Source organism: Myotis daubentonii, unplaced genomic scaffold (genome assembly GCF_963259705.1).
Source record: "Myotis daubentonii unplaced genomic scaffold, mMyoDau2.1 SCAFFOLD_107, whole genome shotgun sequence".
Lineage (NCBI taxonomy): Eukaryota > Metazoa > Chordata > Mammalia > Chiroptera > Vespertilionidae > Myotis > Myotis daubentonii.
In genome coordinates, this window is record NW_026775524.1 from 38839 (window position 1) to 63601 (window position 24763).

The window sequence follows — 24763 nt, forward strand, 5'->3', positions numbered from 1 at the left end:
TTAAGATGGAATTCTAATTGCAGAAGCCTCTAATGGCCTGCATTTTGGGTAGGCTGAAGGTAGGGCAGGGTTTGTCCCTTGTGAATCAGACATTGCGTTTACTAAATTTATTTGCTTTGCTATTTTAATAAAGATAGCTACTTTAATTACTTTATAAATTAGCTTTTTAAATTATAATCAAGGTTTCATATAATTTCAGCTAAATGAAAAGCCAATATTTTTATAAGCAACTAAATTCTAATAAAGCCCTCTGAAAGTTACTGGGACTACGCATGATCCCTCTGTATATGCAGATAAGCTAAAGAAAATACTCTTAAAAATATAATTCTAAGCTTAATAAAAAGGAAAAATTTTGAAATCTTTTGGGCTAATATTTCCAGGGTAACCTAAAGATTATTATTAAAATACTAAATCTGATACTTAATTGTAGCCAACATAATGTAATGAGAGTCATTGAAATATAGCTATTTGGCTACATGGCTTATTTTTCAAGCAGAAGCCCTATAAATTACTTGGTGTAAAAAATGAAAGAAAGTTGTCTTTTCAAAGAAACGCTCTAAGAGTGTCCTAATGATTGCTCTGGAAGAAAATAAAAAGAGATTTTCTTCAAATACATGAAAGCTGTAATTAAAAGTCAATGTTAGGCTTCATAAGCAAAAGTAATTTATGTTTTTGCCTTCCTGCCAAAGTGTATGTAAAGTTACCCAAAGATTGAAAGCAAAAGTTTTATTAATGTCATTTACTTTCTATAACCAAGGACAAGTTGGAAAAAATAAACCTTATTTCAGATTGACTTAAATTGGCTAGTTAAAATAAATGAATATTCATAAAAACATTGTTGTCCTGGGCAGGAAACTTCCTGAAGCATTAACTAATGTTTTTACTACTGGTTTATCTCATAGTTCAAAAACTGCTTAAGATGCAATGAATCCAAACCAGTCATATTTCTGTGCATAAAATAAAATTAAAAAGTTATCAAGACTGCATTGCAAAATTTCCAAAAGCCTCTTAATATTATTTAAATCAAAAAAGAAGGGGCATAGTGGAATAATCCCCTGTGAGTAAATTACATCAAGAAAACTTTTTACTTTTAAAATTAATTTTCACTTGTAATGCTGAAGACAAGACACCCATGAAAACACACATGGTGTCAAAATAAGCCGAAGGAAAATGGTTTGGGTACAATGAAAAGAAAGGATCCCAAGTCTAATTTATGATAAAGATTTCCTTATTAACCTTTGGTCGAGAATATGTATATTTCCAGAAAATTTCTCCAAGCCCTTGTGGATTCCTGCAACTATGAATCTGAGAGAGCAACTGACAACACGCTGAAGACAAGAGGAGAAACAGTCCAGAGTCCAGAAATGAAGATGGTGAAGAAGCCTTGCCATGCTAGCAGTCAGCAGCTGTGTGTTGCTGCAGGTTGCCCAGGACCAAACCAGACGTTGGACCTGCATTGCCACCATTTGCCCACCATCCAGAACTAGAATATCATTGCTGGCATGTACACATAAGAAAATGTTGGGCCGAAACCGGTTTGGCTCAGTGGATAGAGCGTCAGCCTGCGGACTGAGAGGTCCCGGGTTAGATTCCGGTCAAGGGCATGTACCTGGGTTGCGGGCACATCCCCGGTGGGGGATGTGCAGGAGGCAGCTGATCGATGTTTCCCTCTCATCGATGTTTCTAACTCTCTCTCTGTCTCTCTCCTTTCCTCTCTGTGAAAAATCAATAAAATATATTTAAAAAGAAAAGAAAAGAAAAGAAAATGTTGGACATTGAAATTGGGACTCAAAGAACTGTTGGCCCAGAAAGAAACTTACTACAGACTGATTCATCTGCCTCTCAGCATAACCACTATTGCTCGTCTCATTTTTGTTCTCATATGTTTATTTCTAGTCTACAGATGTGGAATTACTAAAGAAAAGAAACGGGGGGATGTGGGAAACTGCCCATTGTCTTCACTAGCAGAGAAGTGCAAACAAGGAGCCCGGAACACTGGTGAACCTTGAACCCACGGCAAGGGCCTGAGTTATGACCCATTGTCTAGTCCTGACAATGGGGGCTCAAGCTGTTTCCTGATCAAATAGTCTCAGAGTAAATCCGTCTAATATACACTGACCTTAAGATAGCCTGACTGTTACTGCAATTACTTGCCTGGCTAAGGACTTTAGGTGTAACCAAACTTGAATAAGAGGCTGGCGAGGCCTGGGCACAGGTGGAAGTCCTTTCCCTTGACTTGGACTTCCCCGTCTGGCCCCCCAATATTTCCAAATTATCTCTTGTCTGTTCTCTTTCATTTGTGTGCAGCTCCTCTTTCCAGATCCTGAACCCTGAACCACACGGGACGTGGGGGAACACATACACAGAGGGGTCTGGAAGGATACATGGCAAACTGATGATCGCAATGTTATTTCTAGGGAGGAAAGTGGGGATTAATAATGGCCAAAGCCTAATTTAATTTTCTCTGCAATATTTTAATATTGTTTTACAAGAAAAGTTGATTCATATGATACCTGCATAACTAAAATCTCAATTTTGATGCTGGTATAAAAGCTAAAGCATATAGATGGTGGACATCCAAGTTCACTGTTACTCCAGGTAGCAGGGAGGGGCAAGGGCCTCGGGCAGGTCACCTGTGAGCTGCTGCTGGAGTCCCTCTGCAGGAGGATGCTCTGGAGGCCAGAAGGCAGCTCTGGGAGGACTGGGAGACAAAGAGGCAGGAGGGAGCCCGGGGGAGGCTGCATCAGCCAGGCTCAGGGCCCTGCACTGAGTTCAGGAGGGCAGTTGGGCTGGGGGTCAGGAAGCTGAGTTTTATCTCTGTTCCTGAAATCAGCAAGTCCCCTCTCAAGGCCTCAGGTTCCTATCTGTCAAAGGAAAGGGGCAGGGGTCTCACTTTCTGCTCCCTGGAGCCTCTTCAGAAGCCATCCCAGCTTCTGGGACTCCACTTTCCACCCCTATAGCCAGAAACCCCCATCTGTAACTGCTCTGTGCTTGAGACTCTGACTGACATCTTAGTTAGACTCAGGGTAACTGATTGTATGAATGGACCAATTTTTTACTCCCTTCTCTGCATATGAGCCTTTTGCCCTGTAACTCCTAGTAGTTCCTGCCTAACTCTGATGCTAGGTTTGGTCATGTGACCTCCCTTGGTCAATGGGATGTTAGCAAAGTTCCCAGGGCAGAGACTTTAAAAGAGCTTATGTATGTCTCTCTTTAGGATCTGAGTTCACTAATACACAGGTTAGCCCTCTGGAGGATGAGACATGGAGTTGAGCCACGTCACCCCAGGCATGTGGGAGAGCCCCATGAAGGTCAACAGATGTTTTAGCTGACCTTCAGAGCAGAACTGCCCTCTGACCCAGAGACTCAGGAGTATAAGGAAAAGTATGATGCTGGAAGGCATTGCCTTTTGGGAGTGGCTTGTTATGCAGGATTAGCATGGCAGTTGATTGCTGACACATCACTAGTGAAGAAAACTGGAGATTTGTGAGAACAGATATGTCTGACTTGGTCACTGAAGTATTCCTGACCTTCCAGAACATTGCTGACAGTCCAGGCACATGGTAGGCACTCAATAAGCATTTGTTGAATAAATGAAAGTTGAACAATGTGCTAAGTGTTTTGTTTGTTTGTTTGATGTTTGTTTGTTTTTTATCTTTATTGATTAAGGCATTACATATGTCTCCTTTCCCCCCCTGCATTGCCCCCCCCAATACATGCCCTCACCCCGTTTGTGTCTGTGTCCACTGGTTATGCTAAAAGCATGCATACAAGCCCTTTGGTTGATCTCTATCACTCCCCACCCCCCTCCCCCTACCTTCTCTCTGAAGTTTGATGGTCTGGTCCAGTATTTGGCAAACTATGGTTCACGAACCACATACAGCTCTTTGGCCCCTGAATTGTGGCTCTTCCACAAAATACCGACTTCTGCGCATGGTCCAGGAAGTTTCAATCGCACTGTACATGCGCGCCCACACGTGGTATTTGGTGGAAGAGCCACACTGAAGGGGCCAAAGAGCTGCATGTGGCTCCTGAGCCGCAGTTTGCCTACCATTGGTCTGGTAGATGATTCTCTACCATTCTGAACAACATGGATGCACCTGGAGAGCATTATGCTAAGCAAAATACTTGGAGAAAGACAAATATCACATGACCTCACTCATTTGTGGAATATAATGAACAACATAAACTGATGAACAAAAATAGATGCAGAGACAGAGAAGTGCTAAGGGTTTAAAACAGAGCATGCTATTTAAGCAGCACACAATCCTGCCCTCTGAATGATTATTCCCATTTTATAGATGAAGAAACTGAAGCCCCAAAGTATGGGTCCTTGCCTGAGGTCCCAGAGCGAGGATCTGGTGGGGCTGGAGTTCAAACTCAGGTCTATCAGAGTACAGTAACATTTCACCCCAAAACTGGGGAAGAGACTCTGTCCCAACGTCCCAGACACCTAATCCTCACCATTCCTGCCACAGTCTGATGGAGGGGATCCCAGTCCCTGAGGTAATCTGCTCACCACCTGGTGGCTCATGGTGGACTCCCAGTGCATCATCCAGTGCAGGTGACCATCCAGGCTGGCCCCTGATGAGCATTTGGCCAGGACAGTCACGTGGGTGAAGCATGGAGGGGCCTCACGCTGGTACCAAGATGATTTAGACTGTTTACTGACACGGCCTCATCATATGGATCCACAGTGTGAGAAAGTTCCCATTTTTAACGCTCCTTCAACCTGTCATTAGCAGGACGCCAGTCTTGTGCCACCCTGTCTTTAATGTCTAAACACTTTCTAACTCCCGTTTCAACAAAGAGAGAGTAGGCCTTAGAAAGAATACCACACTTAGATAGAATGGAATTAACATATTTATTGCAGTTAACACAAAATCTGATTGGAGCTTCCTGCTAGTTAAAGTGAAAATGAAGCATAGCACATTGCCATAGTGCGCATCATTTAAGAGGGGGGGGGGTGTACTTTCCCACTATCCTCTATTCTTAGGGGATTAAAAATGTCCTGGTTCTAAATTCCGAGAGAAAGTTCTAGTGTGGGCCAGCATTTAGGAACCCTGGGAGATAGAGAATGGCTTCATCAATACTCTGCACTCATTGTCTTGCATTTGACAGGCAAGGCTCTGAGTGCCCAGGGCTTGGGAATTGAGTTTTCTTCTTTGAAGGGTTACGATGGCCACAGAGAGCTTAAACACTGACCTCAGCTCTATGGGCACTGTGCTCAGGTCACCTCGGCTCCCAGGTCAGCAGGGAGAGAAAGGCTACTGACTCCTACCATGTCCGACTCAACAAGGTCCTTCTGAAAAAGTACCTTTACTCTTGGGCCCCTACATAAACAGACCTACCTCTGCTACCCTGCCTCACCGATGTGCTTGCTCATGAAGGCAGCCATCACTCACAAAGAGGGGTTTGGCACTGGGGGGGGGGGGGGGGACGGAGACAGCCTCAGCCCTGCGATGACCTCTGCATAATCTTCTGTCTTCCTTCATCATGGCATTATGGAATCAGAGCTTGCTTCTCTCCCTCTTCTCCAGACACCCCAAGGTGCTATCTGGGAGGACACGCACAGACACCTCTTCCGAGCCCTCCCTAATATTCAAAGCGGAATTGGCTCTGGGGCGGCCAACCAGAAGCCAGACCAAGGATCGGAAGGCAGCTCAGCATGGAGACAGAGGAACTGGTGCAGTGGTCTCAGGCTCACAAGCGCTGAGATGTGCTCCCTGCCAAGAAGAAATAGGGAAGTCAGGCTCCGCTCACGCACAGATCCACCAGGAAGGGCATTGCTGCTAAAGAGATTCCTTATGCACAAGTTCCCCCATTCTCATCCCAGACTCCTTCCTTCAAAAGACGCAGAACCTTGGGTTCCTGGTCAAGCTCATGCCCTGCAGACCCCCGCCCCCTCCCCCCCTCCCCGCGTCTTTGTTAGTAAATTGGGGCTGGAGGCTTCTTTCCTGTGTGAGCGTTTAGTGAGATTATGCATGTCCAGTGTGTGGCACAGTGCTTGCCGGGGGAGCGTGTGCCCACGTGGTGCTCCCTGGGGTCAGTTCCTCCTCCCTCTGCCCGGTTGGCCTGCTTCCCTCTCCTTTTCCTGCTTCCATCCCAGGCTCACAGGTGGGCAGGAAGCGTGTGCAGCCAGGGCAGTAGGACCGTCCTTTCCACAGGGGGCGCTCTAAGATCAGGAAACAGGCCGTGACAGACCTTGACAGTGTGCCTGCGAGGACTGCGCGCGGGTACCTATGGCTGGACATTTAAAAAATGACTTTTTTGAAATCTTTGCCTTGATATGCTCTCATTTTTTCTAGATGTCTTTTCCATACCTGTCTACAGATCTGTATGAAATCATAGCAGGTCCCGCAGCTGGGGACAGACACCGCTGGCACCCAGGTATAAGGTAGCCACATTCTCTTGGCAGCAGGTCCATGGGGCTGTGTGTGTGTGTTGGGGGCAGGGGGGGGGGCGGTGCTGCCAGGCTGCAAGCCCCCGGACGCAGAGCTCGGCCACCAGCTGGGCGCTGCCTGCAGCTGAAGCCCCTCTCCCTTCCTGGCCTTCCCTCCAGGCCTGCGCCTCCTGGGCGGACCCAGGTCCAGGCTCAGGCTCTGGGGCAGTGCAGGTGCAGGGAGCGAAGCTGGCTGGGTGGCCCTCCTTGGGTTAGACCCGGGCCTTGAAGACGTGGAAGGTGAGAACGAAGCTCTGAGCAGCTTTGTGCAGGCCCCCGGGGCTGGAGGAGGGACGGCGTGGGCAGAGGAGGCTGAGAGAACACTTCCCGTGAGGCGGTGACCTGGAGCCTGGGCCTGGGCGTGGAGGGCGGACCAGCATTCTGTTCACTACCTGCCCGGGTGCGATGCGGGCCCCAGGAAACTCCTGCGATGCTGAAGGCGCAGCATGAGAACTTGTACGGGGTGCCACCGAGTCCTGAGAAAACATCTAAGAAAGGAGAAGTGCCTGCCCCGCTGACCCCTGATGGGCACGTGGGGAGAGGCGCGCATCTGCAGCCGCCCCAAAGCGCCCCCTCCGGCAGGTCAGCTCCCTACCGAGACCCACCAGGCAACAAGCGCCCCTGATGGGCAGCTCTTCCTGGGCTATAATGGACAAAACCTCAGCCCGGTCAGGGTCTCATATAGGAGTGGTTTGCAATTTCATCACAGTGGCGCCTTATGAGGTCACATCAAGAATGGACCAATCTCAGCTGGGCTGTGGTTTGCAATTTCATCACAGTGGCCCCTTATGAAGTCAGAGCAAGAAGTGGACCAATCACGGCTGTGATAAACCACAGTGGTTTTCTAAGTGTTGGGTCTCATGACCCTTATACTTTGGGAAAAACAAAAAGACAACCCCAAAGAGCTTTTTGTTTATATGGGATTTAAATATTGATATTTACTTTATTAGAAATGAGAATCTGTAAGATGCAAGCATACAAACACATGCAAAAGAAAAGTCTGACTGATTCTTATGCTCCAGGCCTCAGCTCAGACATCACCTGCTAAGAGCCCCTGAGAGGACGCCCCCGATCCATCCATTCCTACCTTCTGCACCCAGCTGATCAAGTTGTTCATCTTCATAGCACTGACCACAGTGCTTCCCATGAAGGAAGGAGCATGACTGTAGTGTTCCCTGTGTCTAGCACAGTGAGTGGCAACAAAACAAGTATTTCATAAATATTGTTTCACTGGGTTAACAGAGGAGTTGGGAGAACAAAAGAAAATATGGCCCATTACTTATTTAATCAAAGTGGCTCTGTGGGCCAATGGGTGTGCCGCGAGCAGGAGAGGCACCGTGGGGGGCTGGTCGGGGGCCCCCTGCTTCTTCCCTTTCCCCATCTACTGGCTGCAACTGGTCCAGGGGACTCCCCCAGTGTCCTTTCTGAGGTGGTCCTGTTTAAGGGGGGCTGTCCCTTCTCCCGCTGCCTGTTAGTCTGATAATCCCAGAACCCATGCCAGAGGGCCCCCGGCTTGCTCGGCTCACCGCATCTCCATCGCAGCAGCTCTTTGCAGTGCCCATGGGTCAAAAGAAGGACAGTTCCGTCTTTAATTAGCCAGCGTCAGCCAGCCTTCTAAGGAGTAACACCTGCATGATTTGATAGCTGCTTGGAAAATAAATAAGCTGAAAGGGGAAAATGTTTATGTCATTCTTAAATAATCATAAGAACTTACTAATGGCTGTGGTACCTGTTGGTGTACACAAACCTTGCACACAACCACCTTCGCTTTTGGATCCACGTCGCCTTTTGTGTTGGACATGCCTCCGTCACAGCAACCACAGAACATTCGCCTTTGTTACGAAATGACCCGTTGAAGGACATCGAGAGCTCTCATGTCAAGTCTGTAAGCTTCCTGGAGTTCGTAGCGGTTTGCTCAGTGTCCGGCAGTAGTTGTACCTCCATCGCCCTCCCCAGACGAAATGTCCTGCAGGGCGGTGTGAGTGCTCTGTGTCCCAGGACTCGCTGGGGCATGGTGTGTGGCCCCACTCCATGCATTGATCGCATCTCCTCATGTTGGGGGAAGTGGGATGGGGTGAAGATTGGGGACAGAGAGATTGCCCAGACAAGCCCGCATCGGAACTTTCTCAAAACGCATTTGCACATGATGCTCATTCTTAAAGAGGCGTTTCTAGGGACAATCTCGAGGCTAGGGTCCTCCCGGGCATGTTAAAGGCGCGCCTTGCTGAGAAGGAATGCCACCTCCCTGAGTGGGCTGCGAGTCCATAGGGTTATGCCTGGTACAGTATGGTCACTTCACTATTTGTAGGCCAGTCATTTCTTTCTCTTTCGCTCCCTCCCTCCCTCCCCTCCTTCCATAAATGAACATTGTGCTCCTCCTGTGTGAAATGTAATGAAAAGCACAGTGATGAAGAGCAAGATTCAGGAGCCATACTACCCACCATCTATTACTGTGTGACTTCGGGTCATACCAATCTCTGTGCTTCATGCTCTACTCCTGTAAAATGGGTTTAATAAAATGGTGTTTCCTATGGCATTTGTTAGATCAAAATAACTGATGGAGATTACATCGATGTCTGCCCTGACAATGTGAAGGCAGCTCAGCAAACAACCGTGACAAGACAGACTTGGTCTCTACTTCTACCCACTTACCGTCAAGAAAAGATAAATGTCAAACCACTGTTAGAGCAAATATTTAATTGATTGCAATTTTGATGTGTGTTACAAAGAAGTGTAGTAGTCTATGTGAGTTTGCCTTAGATTTGGGGGTGAGGGTCGCAGAATCCTTCCAAGAGTAAATAACACTTGAGATGGATTGGGGTGACTTAGGTTGAGGTCCGGTGGGTGGAGGAGTGTTCCAAGCAGAAGGAGCACCATGAGCTCTGACGCGGGTGAGGAGCGCATGTGCGAGGGGTAGGCAGAGCAAGACCATGCAGTGCTGGCGTGAGGTCCTCGTGAGGAAGCTCTAGTTTTTTCTAAGGATGATGGGAAGCCGGCAAAGGGTGTTGGCCGAGGAGTGAGGCGCCTTTATGTCTCATAAAAGAACACTGGCTGCTGGTTGGAGAATGGACTCTCGTGGGCAAGAGAAAAGAGAAAACACCAGGTAGGAGCCTCCTTGAAACTCACTTAGGGGAGACAGGAAGAGGCCCTGCCTGGGGTGGTGGTAGGAAGAGGACAGACTTGAGAGGCAACTAGGAGGCAGGATGGAGATGGTGCATTGATTGTGTAAAGAGAGGAGAGACCAGAGAAATGCCTGGGAGTCCTCCCAGAACACTTGGGGGAGGGGCGGGGAGTGAGGTGAGATGTGGTGACAAGGACAGGCAGCCTGAGGAGGGACAGTGTCCAGAACAGGCTGGGGAGAGAATCTGGAGCCCGTGGCCCAGCTCTCCAAAACCACTCTCTGCAAATCCTTCTTAGAAACTGAATTAAAACCTGATTCTGTGTTTCTCTCTGAAATATCCAGATAACGACCTCAGGCCTTTGCTTTACTTTGTAGGACAGCCGGAGTGCTGGGGTGGAGGATGCAAACCTCCTCTGTGGCAAAGAACTCCCTGTGGCCTGAGAGTTCTTCACGGAACCTCAGATGCACGCGGGGCCGTTGAAACCACAGCTCCTCCTCACGGCGCCTGTGCACAGCCGCCCAGCTTCTCCGGGAGTGCCTGTCTTCCTGTCTCCGCAGCCACCCTTCTTTCTGGTGAATAAGGAAAGGTGTTTTTGATATTAATTAAGTTCCATGGCAATTTCCTCCCCCTGATTAAAGTGGAACGTTGTCACAGGACACTTTGAAGTGGGACTCTGTGGATATAAGGAACTTTTCATCCTGCGCCAGCGCTCTGTAGTCTGTTCATACTGTTCACTTCAATCAGAATAAAACGCTTTCTGGTCATGAAGGGGAAAGCACTCAACGTTTCCCAGCCATCACACAGCAAAGGCGGCCTGGGTGATGTGGGGGAGCCAGGCACAGGCGGGGTGGGCACTTGAGGTGCACGTTCCCCGGTGCACCTGGGGAGGGGTCCATGCTGTGGCCAGGCTGGGAGGCGATGAGGGTGACAGAGGCCGGAATGCCGGGTGGTGAGCCGCTTCTCGGGACGCTGGGCGACTGGCAGCACCTGCCTGGGATCGCTCAGCTCCAGGGAGGCTCTGGCCGGGAGCTTGGATTTGCTCCATGAAAGGGCGCTGGTGGCACCGTGGTCTTCTGTTCTGAGTTTCAGGGGACAGCTCCAGGCCCTGTTCGGCCCAAACAAGCTCCCGCCCCCCAGACATGCACAGTGAGCAGTGCAGGAAGGAGACCTGGGAGAGGAGACAGAGAGAGAGCGGAGGCAGGCAGCAGCAGAGAGAATCAGGAAGGGAAGGGGATCGGGCCTCACCCTAAAAGCTCACTTGGCCCCAATGATATTTTTTACTCTGAAAAATACCTGGTTCCTCTGACTTACCCTTTGCCTCCCTCCAAGCTTTCCTCTTTCCAGCCCCTCTGAACGCCCGAGCCGGGAAGGAAGAGAGGGAGTCTCATCCCCTCCCTGCCCAGAACCAATTTCTCCTGAAAACGCCCCGGGAGGAAGCCGAGGCCACTGGGTTTGTCTGTGCATCTTCCCACTGGTGTTTCCCCTGTAGGTGTCCGCAGCCGGTAACACACTCTCCCAGAGCGAACCAGAAGCACCGTGTCCACCTCCTCTGCCCGGTGCCACCCGCCCCGAGTGTCAGGCGCTGTAACGGGGATAGTGCTGTTTCCCAGGCTGTCTCCAGGCGTCTCCCAAACATCCCACAGCCACAGACAAAGGCTAATGGAAGAGGCAGCGGGAGGCGGAGACAAGCGCAGGTTCCACTCCCCGGTCCTCCTTCAGTGGCCGCCGGTCTCCGGGCTCAGGCCAAGGAGCAGGTGTGAGTCCCCCCACCCCCCCACCCCCCCACCCACCCCCCCACCCCCCCCACCCACCCCCCCACCCCCCCCACCCCCCCAACCCCCCAACCCCCCACCCCCCCCACCCCCCACCCCCCCCACCCCCCACCCCCCCCACCCCCCACCCCCCCCACCTCCCACCCCCCCGGCCTCAGCTTCCTGAGCCGCCTGCAGGCTCCTGAGGGTATGGGGCGCTGCCTGTGGGAACGGGTGCCAGACATGGGAGCAGAGAGGGACAGGCAGGGTGGGGTAGGGAGCAGAGAGGGACAGGCAGGGTGGGGTACTGCAGCAGAGTTGGAAAGGCAGAGGGATGAGGAGACCCCAACTGGAGAGTCCAGAGCATCACTGCCTCCCCTGAGGCTAACAGGGGCAAGAAGGCTACTGTGACCAGGGTGAGAGGCACCCAGCGGCGGGTGGAGAGTGTACATGCATGTCGATTCTGCAGGGCAGTTGGGACCCAGATTCGGACTAACCTGTGCTCGCTCCAGTGTTCTGGTAGTGAACCTGTGCTGGCCAGCATGGATCCAGGATTAGGTCCTCACTGTGCTCCGAATACCTGGGACCTGCGCTCCATGGTCTGACTTCATGGGAAAGCATTTTCTGGGCAAAGGCAGCAGATTCCACCTGGATGAATGACTAGGAAAGAAAGCGAGCTGAACAACTATTTTGTGTTTCACTATTAAAAAAAAATAAAAGCCATCCATGTACCATTTAACATTCACAGAACCCCTAGGAAGGACTTCAGAGTAGATATTATACCCATTTTACAGAAAACTGAAGGGCAGAGAGGTTAGATCCTTTTCCCCAAATCACACAGCTTCTAATTGCAGAGAAAAGAGTCTATCCCTGGTCTTCTTAAAACAAATGTGTGGTTTTTTGTTTGTTTGTTTTCTTCTGTTTTGCCACAGACACAGTTCTAATAGATACCAATTTCTCTCCATTAGGATAAGGGAGAGTGGTGAATACTAGGACCCAACCCCTGATTCTTATTGCCTGGCTTGAGGGCTGGGTCTTTAGCCCTGATGAAAGCCAGCCTCCAGCAGCCAGCCAAAGGAGACACCTGCAGGCGTCCAGCCAACCCAGAGACCTAGAAAGAAAACCCAAGCATTCCTAACCTTTAAAAAGATCTTAGCCTGTGGACAGATAAATTAACTCCAGGACTCTGGGGAGATTAAACCTTATTTTATGGTTTGCTTGTTAAAAACGCATAACTCCAAATCTCACCAGAGATTGCAATTAAGATAGCGCAGGGCTAAAGCTATATGAGAAGGATTATTTACTCTCGGATCCCTGCAAAGCCCAAAACGACAATAGGCTTTTCCATTTCCTGGCCTGTGGTTGATCTGAGGCCGCCTGCCTTGGTGCCTGAAATGCTCTAGCCACGTGTTTCTCCTCTCCCAGCACAGCTGCCACCACAGTTCTGTGATCCTTTGTGGCTGCCCAAAGTAACCATAAAAACCCAAGTTAAAACGAAGTTTCCAGGGCGTTCATGTTCAAGAGACACCAAAACCCCTTTTTACCATCTGCTTCTCCCCTGTTCCCACCTGAGGGGCCCTTTTCCAGTGTTCCTCTTTGAATGCCTGATTGGTACACGCCCCAAATAGCTCCCTGATTCCTAGACAAGTCCAAGGAAAAGCCGGGGCATCCTGAAGCCGGCCCATCTCTCTGAACTGTGCCCAGGAGAGAACACGGAGCCTTCTCGGCAATCGCTGGAAGGGACCCCACTCACATACAAGGCACACAGATGCTCTCTCCTGAAGTTCTACCGGAAGTTGCTTTGTTTATGCAAAGACATCACCAAGAACTGTTTAGATTACTCTTTCTGGGGTCCTTCGTACCTCTTGAGATTAATATTTTGTGTTTTTCCCATATTCTGTACATGGAGAATAGATACATAAGGAACGAGAGCCTTTCGCTGAGAAATTCCATCTTAGGTACTGAAGTGCAGTGTGGGGGGTCTTTCTTGAATTTGTCCTTTTCATCTTAAGACTCACCTGGCACATTTGATTAATGTTCAGATTTCAGAATCTGAATTACTCAAATTTGGAGTCACTGATATAGAGGAAAGACCACTGAATAGGGAATTAGGAGAACTGGATTTCAGATTAATCTTTACTGCCTAGTAGCTATTTGATCTTCATCTAGTCACCGTGTCCTGCTTGTTGTTAAGTTTCTCCTTGTAAAAGAAAGGGCCACACCCTGGCTGGTGTTCTCGGTAGTTGAGCATCAGCCAGTGCCCTGAATGGTCACGAGTTCTATTCGCAGTCAAGGGCATGTACCTGGGTTGCAAGTTTGATCCCTGGTCCTGGTTGGGGAGTGTGCAGGAGACAACCAATCAATGAATCTCTCTCATGTCTCTCTCTCTCTCTCTCTCTCTCTCTCTCTCTCTCTCTCTCTCTCCCCTCCTCCTCCTCCTCCTCTCCCCATCTTCCTCCCTCCCTCGGTCCCTCCCTTCCACTCTCTCTAAAAATCAATGGAAAAAATACCCTGAGGTGCGGATTTTAAAAAAAGAAAAAGAGGCCACTCCTCTGATTAAATGTGTCAAACATATTCAATTGCTTTGGGAGCATCAACCCCATAAACTACCTTCAAGGTCACAGAGCTACTCAGAGGCAGGACCAAGACTCAAACGGAGGTGTGCTGGACTTAGGATCCCAGGCTTCTAACCATCGTGCACACCCCCTCTCCAGAAGGTAGTCCCAGCTCTTCTCTCCTAGGAATTTCTTACAGGTAAAGAAAAGACCTCACACATTACATGAGAAGTCAACCTAACATCCCACCTTGCTCCCTCTGTCCATGGGGTTAAAGGAGAACATGGAAGGAGAATTCAAAAATCTATTGGTGGTAGACCTAGTCTGTCAGAGAAAGCAACGTGGGCAATCACTGGGGTTGGATAAAAAGTAAAATGGGAGACAGGGCTTCTTTTACACTGGGGGGTACAAGATAGTTGATAATTAACATTTACAGCAGAGGGTATGGGCTGAAGATAACAATGAGGGGTGCTGTGGCCTGTGCTCTGGTGCAGAGAGTGTGCCCTGAGGGGTCTGGAAAGATTTCCCCTGACCTTTCAAAGGGATGTTATCTAGATGTAAAAAGACAATAGACAGGCTCACTTAAGGTAAAGATGGACCTTTGTCAGGAAAACGACAGGTGGACTGCCATGGCCGCTTTTAGAAATGTCTATGTTCAGGCCGTCCAATGTGGCCACTTTCAGCCTCTGAGTGTGTAGGACCCGCCATGCTGGCTTCCCCTGAGCGTGTCAGGCTTAGTATGTGAGCCCTTTTGCATCCGCACTCATTTAACCTGGGTTCCCCGTCCCCCAGCACATGAGGTCAGGCAAAAGTTCTGTTTGGTGTTTTTTTCATTGACTCAACATTTGTTTGATTAGTATCAATAGAATGCCAGTGACATAAAGCATTGTGTCAGACTCAGAACTGCAGTGACTGCTGGCTTCCTTACCCTCTATGTTCACAGGAACATTTAGTGTAAATTTTCATGATTATGGATAAGTACACATTCCAGGTAGATAGCTGAGAAGATCTTTCAGGGTGCAACTGGTAGAAGAGTTCAGCAACAACAGCACCCCCAAGTCATAGTTTCCATTTTGCTTTTCCAAGAAGGCTCTAGTGCTCTTTGCTTTCCACCCTCCATCCCACCTTCACACCCAGCAATCCCCACACAGCCTCACATGGCTGTCTCATGCCTGCTCACACACATTACACACAGTGTCATACCTAGGTGCACACACACAGCCTCGCACACTCCTTGCTGGCACTGTCCATCCACGTCTCCCCTAGTTCCCACCCCATTCTGGTCCCTGAAGCTCTCCTTCCCTCCTCCCAGGTCCTGGTCTGCCAAGGTGCCTGAAGGGGGTGGTGCTATTGCCAGTGAGCCAGGAACACCCCAGAACAGCTGCCCGCCCCCAGGCTAATGTCCCAGGCCCTCTCACAACTCCCAGCCCCTTCTCCCTGCATACTCAGCAATCACTCCAACCTCCGTGTGTCATGCTTCCCCAGAGCTCCCTCTGACAAGTTTATCAAGTTGAGAGATAACATTGTCAACGGGCATATAAGAGAAAAAAGAAGGGAGAGAGGGGGGAAACCTAGAGCCTCCATTGGCTCTACAAGGAGACATATCCACACTCCCAAGGCCATAGTGAAGCATCCTCCCACTTCACCATCAGTGAGCCTCCCCCAGTGGGTGCCCTGTGCGGCTCTCTCACATTGCTTTGGTGTGGGGTGGCAGTGTGTGTGTGTATGTGTGTGGGGGGGAGGGGTCGGGGGGGGGGGATTGTGCTTTAATAAGCGAGTGTTTAGAGAGACAATGGCTGGCCTAACAATGCCAGCAAAGTCATGACACCAGGGACCTCTTACAGTCTTAAGATCCAATCAACTTGAAGCTATTACCATCTAAGGTGGATATGAACAGGGACTGTAGCAAACAATCGCTCCTGGCGTATCTACTGAGAGTAGGACACCTGCTGAAATATTAATTTGGGATGGGGGTGGTAGGGAAGGGGAGGGACTGGGGAGCATCAGACTGCCTGAGCTCTTCCTAAAAATCTGTTGACAAAATAAGTTTAATTAGAAAATACAGGAGCTGTTTTGCATACATGTAGTTATTCTATTCTTTACAAAAATTCCAAGAGTCAGCCACACAGGAGGAACGTATAGGAGACCGGCTTTCTTTCTCAGTGCTGAGTATTCTTCAGGAGCTGCCTGGACCTGTCTCCCTGGGACTGGGCCCCTTCCACTTTCCACATCCCCCAACCAGGGCCTCTCAGTGCCTCCCCTGGGGCTTCTGCAACCTGAGGTGATGAAGACCTTGAAGGTGGGAGGTGCAACTCAGGGAGGACAGCAGCCAGTACCACAGGAGCGATTTCTCCAGCACACGTGTCTGACGGACAGCCAGCCCCTTCCCCGCTCCTGGCAGCATCAATAACATCGATGGAGCTGCTGCCCTCAGCACGGGCTTACAATGTGGCCATGAGGAGAAGGGCAAAGAAACAACCTCTTTCCTGGCAGAGCAGAGTGTAGGGAGGGTGGTGGGGAGGCCAGCCCTGCGGAAGGCTGAGAACCCACTCCCTGACCGGCTGGCTGTGGTCACAGGAGAAGGGGGAACCAGAGGCTGGTGGGCAGGGTTGGAGGGAGGCAGGAGCGGGGCCAAGGCAGCCAGACACCCACTCCTTCTCGGGGGAAGGGCCCCAAGAGGAAATCCCTTTCATCTTCCCAGCAAACACAGGTACAGGACCCGCACCTCTGGTTTCCTTTTAAAGGTCTATCTGAGAGCACTCACATTCACGATTTCATATTTGCTTTGGAGACCTGTCTCTGGCTCCTCTGACTGGAATGCTGGTGTGCTAGGTTCAAAATCACCCCTTCCCTGCGGTCGTTCTCAGCTCTGCCCAGACCAAGCTCCTTATTCCCCTTATTGCCTTCACATAGCATGTTGTTTGGACTTTAGTATTATAATTACTTTTATTTTTATTGATTTCAGAGAGGAAGGGAGAGGGAGATAGAAGCATTAATGATGACAGAGAATCATTGATTGGCTGCCTCCTGCATGCCCCTACTGGGGATGGAGCCCATAACCTGGGGATGCAGCCCATAACCCAGGCATGTGCCCTGACCAGATTCCTACTCTGACCTCCTGGTTCATAGGTCCACGCTCAACCACTGGGCCACATTGGCCGGGCAGACTTTTGCTAACTAATCTGCATATTGAATTATAACTTTTCTTGCCTCTCTCTTTCTGGGAGGCTTCACATGCTGCTGTTCCTCAGACAGAGGGTGTGGTGATCAGGACGCTGCTGTTCCTTGAATCTATTGTTCATATTTTTAATCTTTTTTCTTCTTATTCTTCCTCTTCCTCTTTGAAGACCCTTAAACATACTGCGTAATACTGATTTGATGGCAATGAACTCCTTTAGCTTTTTCTTGTCTGTGAAGCTGTTTATCTGACCTTCAATTCTAAATGATAGATTTGCTGGGTAGATTAATCTTTAGTAGGTCCTTGTGTTTCATAATTTTGAATATTTCTTGCCACTCCCTTCAGGCCTGCAATATTTTTTTGTCCTGCAAGTTTTCTGTTGAGAAATCAGCTGACAGCCCTATGGGCACTCCCTGACAGGTAACTAATTGCTTTTCCCTTGCTGCTTTTAAGATTCTCTCTTTGTATTTAACCTTTAGCAATGAGTGCAGTCTCCTGAGGAGCCTCAGGATTCCTTGGCACCACCAGTCCCTTCTACACCTGGAAAACCTCTCATTTTACTCCCTAAAGGCCCTCCTGGTCCCTGGGTCATGGCTGCTCCTGAAAATTTCCAGGGCTAGTGGAGCCTAAGGGCTTTTCTCAGCCCCTCTTGAGAGCCAGTCCTTGGGCAATGGGAGCTGTTTCCTCTCACAAGTCCCAGGAACTAGTGTCTGAGGTGTTACCCCTAGAAGAGTTGGGTTCTCTGCTCCTCTGGCCCCACCTACATGTAACTCCCCTGCAGGACAACTTAGGGAAATGAGGATTTCTCTGGTTTGCTCCAAGGTCACCAGAGGACCCTGCTCCCCATCTAGGCCTTGAACTGAATTTGTTGGAGCAGGGATTCCTCTAGTACAGTGATGGCAAACCTTTTGAGCTCGCGTGTCAGCATTTTGAAAAACCCTAACTTAACTCTGGTGCCGTGTCACATACAGAATTTTTTTCATATTTGCAACCATAGTAAAACAAAGACTTATATTTTTGATATTTATTTTAGATATTTAAATGCCATTTAACAAAGAAAAATCAACCAAAAAATGAGTTTGCGTGTCACCTCTGACATGTGTGTCATAGGTTCGCCATCACTGCAGGTAGATACTGGAAACAGGGACAGTGTAACCTCTTGAACTTGGCCACCACCTGCTCTGGACCACAGACTTATTCCCTTGAGCCAGGTTTCAGAGATGCAGGGATGCAGGGACTAACTCCATCTTTACATACTAAATATTTTCCAGTAGAGTGACTTGTACATATAATCAAATATTTTTCCAAAAAAAGAAACAAAGCTAAATTGAACAATATGATTTACATTTTACTAAGGTAACCAGAAATAGTAACAGGTAAATTCATATGTCTAAATTAAAATATGAACTAAAAAGAATGCAGAAATGAATTCTTGTTAAGCGGCAAAACAATAATCTTTCTCACCAAAAAATTCTAAACAATTTTTGAGAAGTCTAGTTTTTATGTAAAAAGAAAAAAACAACTTGAAGTATTATCAGTCTCCTTAGATATCTAGAAGCTAACTTTATTCCACAAGAACTAAATAATAGAATGATACAGATCAGCATTTTTAAACTGAAAGATTACTTACATACTTCTTGCAAATAACAACCATAATAACTGTCCAACCACAGATAGTTCCAGCCCCCTAACATCTTTTCAGTAATCTCCAGGTGGTCTGTCCATCCTCATTTTGGGTTGGGTGAACCCTAAACTTTAGATGAGATGAGTGGCAGTTGACAATGCTAAAATCCTGGACCACAAATCAGGTCATGGTCCTGGCTGGTTGATTACCTCCTGGCCCCTCACTTCTTCAACAACCAGGAAAGGACTATGGAATCTCAGCCATAGCAGAGCTGCTGTGTGTACATGTACATGTGTGTGTGTGGAGGGGGGCATGTTGGGATAGACAAGCTAGAATCCCTTCGCTCCCCCTCTCTCCCACACTACCTAGGATTGTTTTCTGTGTTTTTTTTAAATGTTTTAATAAAACAAAAAGACCCATAGACAGGGAGAAAATATTTTCAATACATATATCTGATAAAGGATTTGCATCCAAAGAACTCTCATAATTCAAAATAAAGACATAAAAATCCAATGATCATTGCAAAATTTAAAAGAATTGAGTAGGCATTTCACTAAAGAAGATATATGGATGGCTACTAAGGACATTGTCTTAGCCTCTTTGTACTTCTATATATAACAAAAAGACTGTAGACTGTGTTGTTTATAAACAACATCAATGTATTCCTCACAGTTCTGGGGCCTGAATAGTCCAAGGTCAATATGTTGGCTGATTCAGTTTCTGGGGAAGGCCTATTTCCTGGTTTATATACTGCTGTCTTCTCCCTCTGTCTTTACCTATTAGAATAGGTGAGAGAGCTTTCTGGAGTCTCTTTAATAAGGGCACTAATCCTACTCATATGAGCTCCACCCTCATATGCTCATCACCTTCCAAAGGCCCTACTTCAAATGACATTACCTTAATGATTAGATTTCAACATATGAATTTTGTGAGGACACAATTATTCAGTCTATACCATATAGGAAAAGAAGCTCAGTGTCCTTTGTAATACATATGGAAATTAAAACTGCAATGAGGGCTATGAATTGTATGATTACATGAAATGATATTTAAAAGAGGCAAAATTTTAGAGACAGAAAGTTGCAAATCTTTGGAGAGTCACCGGCATATAGATTTGTACAAAGCAACGACTGGGGATTCAAGAAATTCATCCGGAGAGATGTGCTTTTGGATGGAGACAATAGTCTTCTCCCTGATGACCAGCTGACCCTCCTCTGTGAGGTGAGTGTGGTGCAGGATTCCGTCACCATTTCTGGCCAGAATACCACGAAGATGGTGAAGGTTCCTGAGTGCCAGCTGGCCGATGAGCTAGGAGGACTTTGGGAAAATTCCTGGTTCACAGACTGCTGTTTTGTGTTGCTGGCCAGGAATTCCAGGCTCACAAAGCTATCTTAGCAGCTCGTTCTCCAGTGTTTGGGGCCATGTTTGCACATGCAATGGAGGAGAGCAAAAGGAATCGGGGTGAAATAATCGACATGGAGCCTGGAGTTTTTAAGGAGGTGATGTGCTTCATTTATACGGGGAAGGCTCCGAACCTGGACAAAACGGCTGGTTTGCTGGCAGCCGCTGACAAGTATGCCCTTGGAGCGTTTGAAGGTCCTGTGTGAGGAAGCCCTCAGCACACAGCTCTCTGAGGAGAACGCTGCAGAAATGCTCACCTTGGCTGACCTCCACAGCGCAGATCAACTGAAAACTCAGGCAGGGGATTTCATCCACTCTCATGCTGAGGGTGTCTTGGAGACCAAAGGTGGCAGGCAATGGTGGCGTCCCATCCCCACTTGGTGGCTGACATGTACCCCTCTCTGGCTTCAGCACAGGGCACCTGTCTGGGACCCCCACACAAGCGCCCGAAGCAGTCCTGAGATCCTGCTTGTTGTAAGACTCCTTTGATTTTCCAGAAGCAGCAGCCACTGTGGCCGCCATTGAGCATCTGGTAGACAGCACAATCTGTGGAGTTTTCGACTGCTGTCGGGGGAAGTCTGCATCTCGGCCCAAGATTTTTAGTTTTATTATTTTCCTTAAAGAAATGATATTCTCAAGTGTATCTTTACTGATTTCAGAGAGGAAGGGGTAAGGAGAGAGGGAGAAACATCAGCGATGAGAGTGAATCTTCCGTAAGCTGATTCCTGCATGCACCCCACTGGCGATCAAACCCACAACCAAGGCATCTACCCTGACCACCAATGGATCCTTGACCTCCTGGGTCATAGACTGACACACACCGACTGAGCAGCACTGGCCAGGCTGAGGGTATTTTCTTCCATAGATTTTAGAGGGAGCGCAAAGGAGGGAGGAAAGACAGAGACAAATTCTGGGAAAGAGAAAGAGATGCAAGGCCCAGACAGATACATTGCAGGGGATGGAACCTGCAGCCCAGATATGCAGCCTTGAGTGGAATCAAACCCCTGACCCTTCAGGTCTGAGCCAAAGCTCTAAACACTGACACACTGACCAGGGTGAGATAAGTCTTACATTGGGCCATAAACATTTAAATTTAGACAAATGCTCAAATGTCTGTCTTTAGGGATTTGCTTGTTCTGCAGATGTTGTGGTCATCTCTGCACTTCACTAGATGTGACAACCCAAACTGCTCCTGTTGTTGTAGCTCACAATAAAGTAACATCTTAAAAGACCAACTTTTGCCTCAGGACTTTATTTGCAAGGTGTCCACATGATTTCTTTTTCTTTTTGCAGTGACTATCACTTTGCAGCCGGGAAGAACTAATAGACTTGTCTTCCTGCCTGGAGGTTTGATCAGCCTTTGTGTGGGATGTGGTCCTCAAGGTGCAAATGTCTCTCCAGGATCTGAGTGTTTTCATGACTGGGGTGCTGAGACTTTTACCTCTGGGATGCATCACTGGGAGATAGAAGTGGGAGACATTGGAATTGGGCTGCTGGTGTCTGTAGTGATGATTGGAAAGAGGAATACGAGTGTCCAGAAGGGCCTTTTCATGGCTATGCTAAAACCCACATCCACTACAATGACTTTGCCACCTCCCACTTTTACTGCAATATGTGCCCTAACCTATTGGCTGAGTAGGGGCATTCCTGGATTATGAAGGTGAAAGTGTGACCTTTATAAATGTAGCTCAAAGTTCCTTATATGTAAAATTTCTTCCTGCTCCTTCTCTGTCTCAGGCCTAACTTTTCCTTTAGTCACTTTTGACTAGAAATAGATTAGGAATCATTCTACATGCTGGGGAACACCAGTATCTAAGAAAGGCATTTTCCTAATACACTCTCAATTATGACAAATATGTTACCCTTTTTTTGTTTTTAGTTTCCTTTTATGCCATGAAAATCCATTTACTATATTATTAAATATGATGATAACATTCAAAACATAAGTATTGGTTTGTGCTTTACTCAGTTGGGGAAAATCTCCACGCATGATGCATGGCATAGAACATGTTCTCTGGATTTTGCTCTTTTTCTAAATTGTCATCAGGAAGTATAATGATAGATGGCAGGGGTGTCTGAAAAAGTACAATTAAATGCAAGAAGTTGGTTGATTTCATGTAGCATAATATTCTTTAGGTCCATTCATGCTGCCCCAAATTGCAGAGACCCCTCTTTACAGCTGTTTAGTATTCCAATTTGTCAATGTGCCACAGCTTTTTTTTTTTTTTTTTTTAATCCATTTGCCTACTGATGGCCACTTGGGCTGTTTCCAAATCTTAGTTATTGGGCAACAGAAAAGAAGGAGAAAATAGACAAATGGAACTAGGTCAAAATAAAAAGCTCCGGCACAGCAAAAGAATCATGATGAAAATGAAAAAGGACCCCTCCATATGGGAGAAAATATTTGCCAATGTTACCTCTGATACGGGGTTAATATCCAAATTATATAGTGTCCTCATACAAGACGACAAAAGGAAGAGAAACAATCCAACAAAAATGGGCTGCAGGACCAATTCGACATCTCTCCAGTAGAATGACCAAGTTGTGGTACAATCATAGAGTTTAATATCATGAAACAAAATAAGAAAAACAAGTGCTACACACAGAGGAGTGCATAAATCTAGACAAAATACTTTTCTTTAATTCTTTAATTTTAAATATTTTTTTATTGATTTCAGAGAGGAAAGGAGAGAGAGAGAGAGAGAGAGAGAGAGAGAGAGAGAGAGAGAGAGAGAAACATCAATGATGAAAGGGAAGTATTGATTGGCTGCCTACTACTGGTAATGCCTCTGACTGAGGATCATACCTGCAACCTGGGTATGTGCCATGCCTGGGAATTGAACTGTGACCTTCTGGCTTATAGGTTGACACTCAACCACTAAGTCACTCTGGCTGGGCTCACCAACATACTTTTAAATGATGAAAGTACACACCAAAGTGTATACTATGTGATTTTATTCATATGAATTTAAAGAAATGATCATTAGAAACAGGGCATATTAATCACCAGCATATGATTACTTTTTTGGGAGAGGGGGTTAGATTTGGGACAGGATAGGCAATCCTGGGATCTAGATGTATGAGTATGTTACATTTGTGTTGTGAAATAGAACATTCTTTTGACAATTTCTTCACCATTTTTCATAATATTAAGAAACCTCTGGACAGGGAAGCTATATTTTTGCATCAGTATCATGGAACCGTATCCCTTCACTGTGTTCCCAAATATTATTTCATTTATGGTTTCCTACCTTATGGATTCCAGGGACCTCTAAGAGCATTATTTCCCCAGTTTGATACATAGAGAGACACAACATTGCTATCAGTTAGCAGCAATTTCTAAGATGTGGGGAGTAAGCTCAAATGGCCTTTTAATTTTATCTCACTCTGTGAAAAACATTCATTTTCCTAATTAAATATGAAGCTTTGCTATAATTTCAAAACTATGCTCATTTTCAAAGACACGCATTTCTTTTGTTGTGTCGCCTAACATATAGCTACAGTTTGGAATTTGCTTTTCAACACAACTCTACACTATTCAAAGCTTATCACATCATACAATTAAAGTTGGTTAGCGAAATCATATTTAAATTATGCATCCAAACAGCTACACAGAAAGCATTCTATGAGATTAAAATATGTAAAGGAAGGGGAAATAAAGATATAGAAAATAAAAGAATGAAGACACAGGTGGAGAAAATGGAAAGAACAGATCTGAGGTATCTTAGAGTTTGGGGGTTTGTACCTGATTCTGGGCTTTCTGTATTTTTCAACTTGATAAAATTAAATGCACGCGCGCAGACACACACACACACAGAGGCAGGAATACAGAATGAAAACCTCGCTGCAGCCAGGCTCAGCTGCCACCTGCTGGCTGACATCTATACCACCCCTCTCTGCTGGGGCCTCTGCAGCATGGCCACCACCAGGCAGTTCAGATGCTCTTGCAAGTGGATCAGAAGAAAGGGACACCCTTCCAGGTGCTCAGACACATCACCCAGCGCTTCTCCTGGGTCCACATTGAGTGGATGATGGAAATTGTGTGTTAAATAATACACATTATGCAGTGAAAACAGTAATATAAACCCACAGGCATTTCCTGACTAGGTTATATAGTTTATTTTAAATGTAATATAATCAGCATAATTTCAATAGTTGCAAGTCCTTTAAACATGAGTTTGAAAGTCTGAAGCAAGACAAGCACATATCACTGCTATTACTTAACATTGTTCTGAATATTCCAACCAACACTTGTAGAAAGAGAAAGGATTAGAGGTATAAAACATGTCAATGCTGCCTTTACTTTGTAAAATGAACTTTATCTAGAAAAATACTTAATAATTCACTAAGATATCTAGTTATCGAAATGCTGAAAATTTAATGGTTTTCATATAAAAACGACACAATTATTTTATTTTGCTTACATTCATGAGAACACAATATGGAAATAGCCAGGAATATACAGGGGGCGAAGGATTTAATTTAATTTCACCTTAAATAGATTTTCAAATACATATGCAAACCAAATAATCAAAGCAATGTGGTACTGCCACAGTAATTCACAGGCCAACCAGTAGAACAGAATAGTGTATATTTACATGTCTATATCTTTCTATGTATCTATGTATGTATCCACATATCTTATTTTTTTTGTTAATCCTCACCTGAGGATATTTTTTCCATTGCTTTT

At 46.8% G+C, this 24763-nt stretch overlaps 1 long non-coding RNA gene and 1 pseudogene across 1 annotated transcript; one reads left to right on the forward strand and one right to left on the reverse strand.

The window, feature by feature from the left end:
* Positions 1 to 5486: 5486 nt before the first annotated feature.
* Positions 5487 to 6369, reverse strand: LOC132225763 (uncharacterized). Its single transcript, XR_009450981.1, has 3 exons — positions 6324 to 6369; positions 6116 to 6246; positions 5487 to 5726 (listed from the first exon to the last, which is right to left on the reverse strand). It is a non-coding gene; the product is annotated as an uncharacterized LOC132225763 (long non-coding RNA).
* Positions 6370 to 9317: 2948 nt separating this feature from the next.
* LOC132225764 (speckle-type POZ protein-like) lies at positions 9318 to 20534 on the forward strand (annotated as a pseudogene).
* The last annotated feature ends 4229 nt before the right edge of the window (positions 20535 to 24763 follow it).